Below are 12,794 nucleotides of genomic sequence, written 5' to 3'. Positions count from 1 at the left end.
TTGAATTTTGAATTTTTTGAAATTAAAAGACAAACATAAACTAATTAAAATAAACTAAGAGATAAAAGACTAAGGTTTGGGAATTCACACTCATCGAATCATAACAACATACTTCCATGTTTATCAATATTAATTGAAGTTCTCACAATTAAAATCTTAGATATGTTTTACTATGCTTCAACAGTTAATCAAAATTATTCCATGTATCCATTCATTGTACAAATCACGAAAGAAATCCAATATCAATTAAATTATCAAATGTATCCGTAAATCATAAAAGATATCCAATCTTAATTGAAACACTAAATGTATCCGTAGAACAAATCACAAGGGATATCCAATTATTTAGACAAATAAAATCAAGCAATCAATTACGTGAAATTATCTTAAATCATCAAGTGTATCCTTGAATCACAACAAGATATCCAAGAATCATGCCACATCTTAAAAAGAAGTAAAACAATTTGAATAATAAACCTAATGAAATCAAATAAATAAAGACTTACAAGAAAGTATTGATGTTCTTCATCGGTGAGGCTTCATCCCCAACCTTAGTTGGGAATTTAGCTCCATATAAAAATAAAACTTGAATCTAAAGAAAACCTAAACTAAAAAGAGAAAAATTGTGAAATTTTGCTCTCCGGAATTCTAACTCTTTTTCTTGAATGCAAATAAGTTTATTTATAGTCTTAGGGAGTCTTAGAATCCTATTAAACTTACACAATTTGGAGGTCTGTCTCCCAATCAAAATAGAAGTCTGAAATCGGAATAGGATTCGTCCAGATTTATGTCCTTTGATTGCGGGGCGATTTTTGCATAATAACCATCCAAATTAGAAAAATTCTATTTCACAACAAATTGTAGTATTTTGAATTATCTTTCCAATGTTTCTTGAATCACTTCAATCCGATATTTGAGTGGAAAGTTATGGTCAAAATATTGATACATATGCAGAATTTGAATTTGAATATAATCCGAAATCTTATCCAATATGAACTTTAACCAATCTGATCTTTAATCCGATTTAACCTTTTCTTGGATTTGGTTAAATTTAACTACCTCATCTAGGTCTTCTCAGAGTATGCTTTCTTCTAAACTTTGCATTTTTTTCCTTTAAAGTTGTAGTTTTTCTTCAATGACCTACAAAATACTAAAAACACAAAACTAACACAAAACATTAAATAATAACACAGCTAAATGATTAACGAATGTAAATAAAGGGATCAAAATATGGAATATTTGGCATTTATCAATTCCTAATACCCCTAGGGTTTCATTTCTTTAATCTTTCTCCCCTAGAGCTTGATTTTTATCACAAGAGGTACCTGTGGTTTTAATAAGGACCAAATTGGTCCTTCCGTCCATTAATCGTTAGTTGACTTAACGGAAGTTCATGTCACTGACACGTGTACCAATTAAAATTTGACACCTGGCATAAGTGGCAACATCATCTGTGATGATTGTATATTAACCTGCCGCTTAACTTAAAAAAAAAATATATATATATATATGCTAAGTTTTATTTTGTTAAATAGGTATTAAAACAATTAAAACAAACAAATAGATTTAAGATTTAAAACATAAAAACCATTGACTTAAAACATACCGATCGAAAATCAATTCTAAGGAAAGGATGAAGCTGCCAACGACGAACATCTACTTTTCACCCAAACCCTAGGCTCTGGCTTCCTCCTCAACCCAACCCCAGTCTCCGGTGACTTTGCTTCCGCCCCAACCCACTATAAGGCGACGAACCTCACTCTTTGGCGAGAGATCTAATGACCATATGTTCTACGACAGACCCTAATCCAACAATTGCATGGTTTAGTATTGAGAATTAATGGCATCCTCTTCCATGACACATTTACAAAGACAAATTGTTCATCATTAGCCAGAAGTGAATTAGGGTGTCAAGAAAGGGTACTAAGTGTTGATACCAAATATTTCCAGCAGGCCCAGATAAAAGGCCCACTATGGTTGAAAGGCCACAATCCACTTAGCTGCCAAGTGCACGTTTCCAAACGTATGTGTCATCACCTGGTCCGCCCCCAAATCATGCAGTTATGAGCCATCTTATGCTAACCCGATAATCAGGGAAGTATAATCACTCTCCAACAACCAAATCGGAAGTATAATCACTCTTCAACAACCAAATCAGAGGATAACAAACTAAATCCTACCAAATAGAGTCCAGGTACGTCTTTAGATCACCATATAGCCTCTCTAAAGATTATCATGGGATCACCACATAACCTCTCCGTAGATTATCATGGGATCGCTTCATAACTTCTCCAGAGATTATCATGGGAAGATCTCCCACACAACAAACTCCATATTTTGAGGGAGTCAAATGAGAGTCATTCTCCAACTCACTTTCCAGCTACTCTATAAAAGGAGCATGCCTACCTCCACAAAACGGACGGTGAAATCTATCCTTACTCATTTTCAACTATTATCATTTATTATTATCTATCTTACTCAAATACTCACTCAAGCATCGGATGGGGCACGACCGCCACACCCCCCACTTCGCGGTCTGTCACTACTAATACCCTTTCTCTTTCTTAGCAGGCTTCTGAATCAAGTTGCTACCAGGGTTGACAACTATCTCAACAGTTGGCGCCGTCTGTGGGAACGAGGATCATCTAACGATCCAAAGTTCAAACAGGACAAAAGTCACGAATGGTAGCCACAAGATCTCAAGGCCAAACCGAAAACACAATCAACATGACCAACATTCCTCCCCCTAGTCGGAGAATGTCAATCAACATGACACCGTCAACCCCAAAGCTGAGGAGGTTCCCACCGAGTCCCCTGTCTTCAGTCCACACCTGCCAAACAGCAGGCATCTGGGAACCTTAGAGGCCCAGAATGAGCACATGATGGAAACCTTAGAGCTCCTGCTGTAGAGAAGCTACGAGAACCAGAACTCGGACAAGGACTCCACGAACACTTGGCTCCACCCAAAAACACCCAACGGACCTTGTGGGCCGCCTCCAACCCAAGAAGATGGTTCCACCAGCGACACACGTATGGACGCCATCCAAGCTACGCTGGATAACATAACCCAGCGATTGAATGGCTCCCGCTCCGCGAGTCATGACTTCTTGGTGACGGACCTGCCATTTACCAAAAAGATCATAGAAGCTGGTTTACCCGAGAAGTTCAAGTTGCCGCACATGAACCATTACGATGGGAGCCAGGATCCAGTGGACCATCTCGAAACCTATAAAGCTCACATGATGCTCAAGCCTCGTCTGACGCAATCCTTTGCCGGGCGTTCCCCTTCACTCTCAAAGGAGATGCCAAGCATTAGTTCGGCAGCCTGCAACCCCAGTCAATAGGACCCTCCGCTAAACTTGGTAAGAATTTCCTTTCCCATTTCATTGGAAACCGTTAGCGTTGAAAGCCAGCGGCATATCTACTAACCATAAAATAGGAACGTGATGAGTCGTTAAAAAGCTACATGGCTCGGTTCAACCGTGAAAAGCTCATAGTCGATTACCCAGACGAAAAAATTGTCCACCTAGTATTAATGGGCGGAATATGGCCCCATAGTCCCTTCATTGTTGACATAAGCCGCGATCCACCGAGGGATTTTGACGAGCTCATGGCGAGAGTTGAAAAATTCATCATCAGCGAAGAAATGGTAAAAGCCTTCACAGAGCAAGCTCGAACCGAAAATCCCCCAAAAAGGAGAGAGAGCCGACGACCAGAGAGGGACATACGGTCTCACAGGGTAGACAACCGCTTCAAAGCACATCTAGAGCGTGCACCTTAAGTTACTTAGCTTTGCATGCATATCAGGATTTCTCTGGAGCATTTTTTGGTTCGTTCTCTTAAGTTATTCATTGGCACCTAGTTGCCACTACATGGATATTCGTGCAAATCTGTTTGTCCACAAAACCCACACTCATAGCCACTAAAAACAGGAACACAACATTTTTGCACCTCTCATATCTACACAATAAATGAATATGCTCATGAATATTTTATGCCATATGATTGATTTAATTATGCTTCAATTTATTATTGTTTATTTAATTATGCTTCAACCGACCTAAGCAAAGAGGTAACATCAAAGGAGAAGGCAAAATTTTTCATATCTAGCGTCTTCAACCACAAACCATAAGCTCCATTCTTATCGGGGAAAATCATAAGGCACATGCAATAAAAATGGCTAACTAGTCATCCGCTATGGACACCAGACAACCAAATAACTCCAGGTGGATTGGTTGAAAAAATAACTCCAGGCAAACCGATCGCAAGAATAACTCTAGGCGGACCGGTCGCAAAAATAACTCCAGGCGGACCGATCGCAAGAATAACTCCAAGCGGACCATCCAACGGTCCCACATTTCTCTCCATCTCCAAGAAAAAGATGTACAGATACATCAAAAGGGAAACTCCACTGTGAAACTATGGAACGATGATGGGCCATTATCCCACTCGGGTTGGTAGAGGTATATTCCGTACATATTAAAAATGGTACTCCTTTATGCAGCTAGTTAAAATGGTGTCGGGTAGCCATCAAATTAAACGCCTCTGTTCGAATAACGGAAAATTAAAAGGTGAACATCCTGCTCGGGTTGGTAGAGGTATACTCCGTACATGTTAAAAAACGGTACTCCTCTATGTAGCTAGTCAAAACGGTGTCGGGTAGCCTACATATTTCTCCTAATTTTCCAATTTCACTACATAAAGGATCTCACAGGGGAGGTCCTCTTCCCAGACTTTTTCTATATACAAAGAGAAACGCCCTAACTTCCAAACTCAAAAGGGCAGATACAAAGCGAATCTCCGTATAAGCCTGCAAGGGTACTCTCCAACAAATGGTACTCCCTTGTGTAAGAGCTGTAAAAGTCCTACTTACCAACATACATACATACATACATCCAATCACGCATCTATTCATGCATGCATCAACTCATACATGTATCCGCTCATGCATGTATCCATACATTTACCTACGGACTCATGCTTTGAACCTCGTACCACTCAAATAGTGCACGAGTATGCCTACATACAAAATCGCCATTTTCGGATCAGGGCATAATTTCTCCCGACTTTGGTGGAGTGTGCTTGGATCGACTTCAAAGAAATATATAAAAAAAGTGGCAAAAACAAAGGTAACATTTCAGGTGTGGACAAAAGAAACTTTATTCCCATTAGGCCACCACTGTGACCTAAGGGAATGACGAGGTACTGTTGATACCAAATATTTTCAGCAGGCCCAGATAAAAGGCCCACTATGGTTTAAAGGCCACGTGTTAAGTACCAAAATATTCATATTTTAGCCCTTAACTTACATTTGTTAATCCTTTAGTTTTGTTTAATTTCTGCCATTTTAGCTATTTTATGTGCTTTCTTTGTTTTGGTAGGCCTTTGGAAGAAAAGGAAACAATTTCAGAAGTTTTGGGCTTAAAGGGTTATTTTGGGGAAAATTGGAGGCTCTGGTAGTGCGATCGATCGCAGGGGAGCTGCGATCGAGCGCACTACAGGCGAAGACCAAGGCGTGCGCTCGTGCACACAAGTAGCAGCCTCGATCGCACCTGCGATCGAACGCTCAACACAGAGGTTCGATCGCACACGGGCTGCGATCGAGCACACCCATGCATGAGGAGTAAGACAGCTGCCAGCCTCTTTATGGAAAGTGTGATTTTAGGGTTTTGAAGCTTTGTACGAACTAGGGCTCAAACCCTATGTTTTTTAGGGTTTCTAGAGTATTCCTAAGGCATATAAATAGACCCTTAAAACCTCTAGAATGGGTATACAATTTCGAAGGAGAAGAATTAGAGCTCTTCAATGTCAAGTTTTGGGTTTATTTTTTTCCTTTTTATTTTATTTTATGAAGATGTTTAACATCAAACTCTTGTGTAACTAATTTACTTAGTAGGGCTAGATTGAAGCCCTGATTAAGTTTATTTAATATTCAATATTGGCGCCTTTGTGATGATCATGTTGTGATATTTAATTTGATTAATTCCTGTTTTCATGAATTCCTCATATGTGTTCGCCTGATCAACATATGCATGTGGTATAGACTAGTTAGTTAAATCAATTTGGATGATCGAGTCTTGGATTTAATAAGAGTAGCAAAAGAAATCCACGCCGGGTTCTTGGGTTAATCAACATGGGGAACTGGGAGTAGACACCTATGCCCTAGGCCTCATGTGTTTGTCGATTTTCACAAATTCATGCTTTCTTAAAGAAGAACTTAGTAGACACCCATGCTAAATCCTTTAAGAAATAAAAGAATTAGAGTAGACACCCATGCCTAATTCGTTGCTTAGGAAAATCAATAGCTTAAGGAGTAGACACTCATACCCTTAAGTTGACAAATATTAAGTATGCATAACATGATCAAAGCATTGGCATATTGTTTTAGTATCTAAATATAATTAGTGGTGGATATCAAAGCCCTACCTTTTATTATTATCAACTCAAAATCAATCTGTGTTTTGTTTTACTTACATAATTTATTTTAAGCAAAATTTAGCAATCCTCGTGGGAATGACCCCGTACTTGCACCATATACTACTATGTTGACCTTGTGCACTTGCGAGTAAAACGTACAATTATTTGCCTATTAATTTAGGTAGATATTTGCACAACACCACGACCCACTAAGTTGCCAAGTGCACGTTTCCAAACGTATGTGTCATTGCCTGGTCTGCCCCCAAATCATGCAATTATGCGCCATCTTATGCTAACCCGATAATCAAGGAAGTATAATCACTCTCCAACAACCAAATCAGAGGATAACAAACTAAATCCTACCAAATAGAGTCCAGGTACGTCTTCAGATCACCATGTAACCTCTCCAGAGATTATCATGGGATCGCCACGTAACCTCTCCGTAGATTATCATGGGATCACTTCATAACTTCTTCGAAGATTATCCTGGGAAGATCTCCCACACAACAAACTCCACCTCGATCCTCTCAACAAACTCCATATTTTGAGGGAGTCAAGTGAGAGTCATTCTCCAACTCACTTTCAAGCTACTCTATAAGCGGAGCATGCCTACCTCCACAAAACGAACGGTGAAATCTATCCTTACTCATTCAATTATTATTATTTCTTATTATCTATCTTACTCAAATTCTCACTCAGGCATCAGAGGTGGCACGACCGCCACACCCCCCCATTTTTCGGTCTGTCACTACTGATACCCTTTTTCATTCTTAGCAAGCTTTTGAATCAAGTTGCTACCAGGGTTCACAACTGTCTTAACATTGAGTAATGGTGCTGCCAATGCCAATGTGAAAACTGAAGCTGGGCATCAACAAAGAGCAGTTAAAAATGGTATTTCAAAAACTGTTGTTCCACCTACGGCCAAAACATTTGCTCAGATGCTCACTTCAGCAGTTGCTGACCTCCTTCCAAAAGTTCCACTGCTCCCTGAAAATGGCTATAGCAAACAAAAGACGAAAAAGGAGATGTAGAAAGATTTTAATGCAGAAATTGGCCCAAGCTATTCCCCTGCATCTCCAAAATACTACACCATTGTTGGATTTGGGTTTGTCAGAAGAGATATGGGCGTTGGGTCTATCACCGGAGAGTGGGGTTCGTCGAAAATTTGGGTTTTGTCGTCGAACAGTGGGTTGGGGAGGAAGCAAAGTCGCCGGAGACTGGGGTTGGGTTGGGGAGGAAGCCGGAGCCTAGGATTTGGGTGAAAAGCAGATGTTCGCCGTTGGCAGCTTCATCCTCTCCTTAGAATTGATTTTTGATCATTATGTTTTAATTCAATGGTTTTTATGTTTTAAATCTTAAATCTATTTGTTTGTTTTAATTGTTTTAATACCTATTTAACAAAATAAAACCCAGCATTTTAAATTTGTTATCTTTTTTTTTTTTTTTTAATTAGGTGGCAGGTTAATATACAGTCATCACTGATGACGTGGCCACTTATGCCAGGTGTCAAATTTTAATTGGTCCACATGTCAGTGACATAGACTTCCGTTAAGTTAACTAACAGTCAATAGATTGAAGGACCAATTTGGTCTTTATCAAAACTGCAAGTACCTCATTTGATAAAACTCAAACCCTAGGGGGGGAAATCAAGAAATGAAACCCTAAGGGGATATTAGGTATTTAACCCAAAGAAAAAACCAAAGGCAGATATTCACTGTCGTATCATTATAATTGTATGAAAGTCGTATAATAGTTTACTAAATATCATTTATCTTCCTAATATCAATTATCTTCCTTGAAATGTCATGATATTAATATTTGTTAAAAGGAAATACGAGGGTTTTCCTGAGTAAGGGTTCAATTGTTCAAAGCATAGCTGGAGTTATCTTTAAAATGTTGGTGATTTAATTGTTCATTCCTTTGCTATTAAGATTGCTTTGTAACTCAGAGAGAGAGAGAGAAAAAAAAAAAACAAAAAAACCCTCCTCCTCCTCCCCTCCTTCCTTTGTCTTCCCCTCTCTCCTTTGCTTAGATTCCGTTCAAACTCTCTACCAGCTTGTCACGTTTTAAGCATTGCCATCCCACCGAATCTGAAGGGTTCTTAGATCTATTTTCTTCATAATCATTGTGCTCGCTGGCCACCCCTTCTTCCAGCCTCAGGCCTTCATGCATATATCATTCTGCCGGCTACTGGGAGTGAAGCGTTTTTTTACTATTTTTTCGATTTTGTATTTTTGTTTTTGCTTTTGAATAAGACAAGTCTGTTGTTGCTCTAGCTGCAGCAAGTCTTGAATTTGTTGTTTTCTTAGGTTTTGCTTAAGAATTATGGAATAGTTTCCGGTTTGTCCTTTTTTTTTTTTTTTTTTTTTTTTTCCATCTAGTTCTTTTCTGGGAGCAAACTATTGATTGATGACGGAGGAGTTATCAAGTTTATGAAATAATTGTCATTTGATGAAAGAGACAAGGACCACAGACGTGATTAGTCGGTTTATGCTACAGATCTATATACTAATTGTGATGATGACATTTCTAAGGTGTTGTTTTGTAATAGTCCTGAAGGCAATTGGGTATGTGATAAATAGTGTTGGGGTTGTAGAGTTTTCAACTTGTATCTTTGGCATTGTATGATGGAGCATTTTGCTCCAAATTGATTTTATATCAATGACAATAACTCGTTTGTTAAAAAAAAATTATGGTGATTTCTTGGAGTCTTTCAACTAATGTATTAAGCAATAAATAATGATGAGTAATGTAATGAATAAATTTTATTTATCTTTTTTTAAAAGGATATTATTCTGAATATAAAACTTCTCTCTCCTGAGAGAAGTCACTTCCTCTTTTCTGCATTTCCACCTCCTCGGTGAGGCTCTCCCTCCTCCTCTGTGCGGTTCTTTCCGGGGGAGGAGGGAGAGACTTTGCTTTCTCCTTCCTCCCCCCTCTTCAACTCCGCCTAGAGCGGCCATTTCCTTCCCCCCCTTCGTCGCCGGTTCTTCTTTATTTCTTTCTTTTTTTTCCTTGAGCAGCGGTGTCGCCATTTTGTTTCTTTCTGTCCACTCCTCCCTGCCTAGTCTGCCCCCTTTGGCCTTTTTCCACACCCTGCAGTCGCGCCGCTCCCAGTTCTACGGTGGTTCTCAGCTCTAGAACTCTCCCAACCAGATTTAACAGCCTCCATTCCTCCACTACTCCGACGCATCCTGTCGAAGTCTTCATCACCCTATTCCAGCCACTATGCGCCGCCGTGTGGTCATCACGCACTTGCGTGTGAATCACATGCGCCGCTGCGTGCATTTCGAGCTACTGCAAGAAGCTCTCCCGCCACCCTCCATCCACCCTGTCTTATGTTCTAGCCGCTATTCAGTGGACTTTTTTCCTCTTCTTTTAATTTTCTATGTATTTTTATTTTCCTTGTAGTTTGCAGCTCTTTTTGTTGTTGTTTGCTGCTTGCTGATTTTGTGGGTTGCTGTCTCCTTGGTCTTTGGTGTTTTGATCCTTTCGTGGATATTTTTGTAACCGAACTTGTGGTGGTTCCTCTCTTTCCAGAAGTCCCTACATCGGACTATAACAGTGCATTTTTGGCTTCAGCCTCTTCGCGGTGGTTGTTACTGGTTCCAAATGGGGGTTCAGATAGACTTGCCTTAATATGTGCCAATTTGCTCCTGTAACCGTCTTGTGCAGCCCCTTGAAAGGACCGGGTCATTTATTTGTATCATTTCCGTTCAGATGTAATTATTTCTGCACTGTTTTAGTTTGTTTTGGGTCTGTTGTTGGGGAGCTCACCCCATTTTCGTCTTTAGGATCACCTACTTCTTCTTCCATTCGGATCAGAAGTATGAAAGATCCTTCCCTGTAAGCTTTTCCTTATTCAATTAGAAAAAAAAAAAAAAAAAAGATTTTATTTAATGATACATATAATGCTACGCTATTTAAAAATTTTAAATGATGTAACAACAAATTTACTACGTGTCATCATATACACTATTAAATAAAACTTAATAAAATCTCAATCATAAAATAGCTCATTTTCATTTCAATGACAGTTATACTCGGTAGACCTTGTAGCTTGTTGCTGTTGCACCCACAGGACTAATTGTGCTCTCAAAGTTTTGGTAGGTTAATAATTATGTAGTGTTGGACACAGGTTTGTAAATATTTATTTTTTTAAAAAAAAATTAAAAACTCTTCTGGGTCCTATCATGTATACTTTCTAATTTGTGGAACAAATACAAAAGGGTTTGCAATACTCATTGGCCCAAAAGGGAGAGGAACTACGGACAATATCCACAACATACAAAAACAATCACAACATACAGAAACTCGACAGAAGAAATAAAAGAGAAGAGAAAAATAGACGCTTGAAAGTGAAAATCTAATCCATAGATCTGTATCCACAAATAACAAAGTATACATGAAACAACGGATAATTTTAATAACTACATTTTAATGATGGACGCTAAACATAAACATAATGAAGATAAATTATGAAGAACATGAAAGAAACCCCAAAAGGAAACCTAATTTATAGAATACAGAGAACCCAAAATCAATGGCTTTATGAGTGGTACCTTCCTCCTCACGGCCAAACAAGAAAGAGATCTTGAATTAGAGAGTTCTGGATTTAACAACCTTTTGTATTATGAGGAAGAGAGAGAGAGAGAGAGAGAGAGATATGAATTTAGCAACCTTTTACATTATGGACGACGAGAGAAGAGAGATCTGTGTTTTTGGATGGAGATGAGAGAGAAAAAAAATGAATGTGGAAGCGAAAGATAGTCACACGAGAAGAAGGATCGGTTTTTTGGTTTAATTTTTAATTTTTAATTTTTTTGAAAAAATGCCAGCTCAGACAAAAGTTTAGGGTGGGCAAATTAATCGCCAACCGATTATCGACCGACATCGCTAAACCGATGGCCGGTACGCGGTAGACTCTTTCTATTTCCGACAAACTCGATTTGGTAGACGGAATAACATTTTCTAACCAAACCGACTTTACCAACCGACACCGACCAACTTTGACGACCAATTTTCCATTTATTTGCTTACTAACATTACCGACTGCCATTCGGTAATGAAACAAAACATTGGCGGAATAAGTCGGTGAAAATTTCGACTTTTTTACAGACAATTGCGGTGCGAAATGCAAAAACCCCATTTTCTTAACCGAATTATTCGACTCCCACCTCTAGGCATGAGGATCCCAAAAGGATAAAAATAGATGGTCTAACATTTTTATGATTAAAAATAGGCTTTGGGAGCAACCAAACTGGTCCTCCCTCATACCCTCCCAGTTCGTACAATTGTCCCAAGCCTAACAAGCCAAAGCCAAGCTATACGAGCTTTGTTTGCAAGCCTAATCCGAGCCGAGCCAAGCCAAACTTTGACACATTCAGCTCTTTTAATAATCGAGCCTGAAAATCTGTGAAGCTCACTGTTTGTTTAATAAATGACTCACTCTCTATCTAGGGCTGTAAATGAGCCGAGCCGAGTCGAGCTTTGCCAATATTGGGTCGGCTCATTACATAGGGGAAATAATCGAGCCGGTCTCGAGCTCGAGCCAAGCTAGAAAACCATTGCCTAAACTCGGCTCATTGGAAACTACATTGGCTCAGGATCGAGCTTGGGCTCACTAGAATGGGAAATTCGAGCCAAGTTGAGTACTCGAGTGGCTCGACTCGACTCGAGCTCGAAAATGATGAGTTAATTTCTTTCCAGTTTATCTAGCCCGAGCCCGGTTAACGGGCCAGACGAGCCTTTAATGTGTGGCTCAGCCCGTTTAAGGCTCATTTAATGGTCCAGTTTATCGAGCCCGAGCCCGGTTAAAGGGTCATACGAGCCTTAAAATGTGTGGCTCAGCCCATTAAAGGCTCGTTTAATGGTTTAAAAAAAAAAAAGTGAAAATTAAAATCACTAAAATTTCAAATTTAGTGAACAAAAACACAAAATTCATCATAAAAATTCAATATAATTGTATGATTGTATCTACATCAGCAAACAGCCATATGACAAACTACAAACAAATTGGAAATGAACATAAAAACATAATAGAGATTACAAAGCAAATTCTAAATGAACCTTTAGTAGAGATTATAAGCTAATTGAAAATGAACCTATAATAGAGATTACAAGCAAATTGAAAATAAACTAAAAACAGGGATTACAAGCTCACACAAAATGAACCTATAATGGAGATTTCAAGCAAACTCAAAATGAACCTAAAATAGAGATTACAAGGAAACTCAAAATGAACCTAAAATAGAGAATACAAGCAAACTCAAAATGAATCTATAATAAAGATTACTAGCAAAAAAAATTGAACCTATAATAGAGATTACAAGCAAACTCAAAATGAACCAATAGTAGAGATTACAAGCAAACTCAAA

The sequence above is a fragment of the Corylus avellana genome, chromosome ca8 (assembly GCF_901000735.1).
Source record: "Corylus avellana chromosome ca8, CavTom2PMs-1.0".
Taxonomy (NCBI): Eukaryota; Viridiplantae; Streptophyta; class Magnoliopsida; order Fagales; family Betulaceae; genus Corylus; species Corylus avellana.
The sequence above is the reverse complement of the archived record's forward strand: the minus strand, read 5'-3'. Positions refer to the sequence as shown.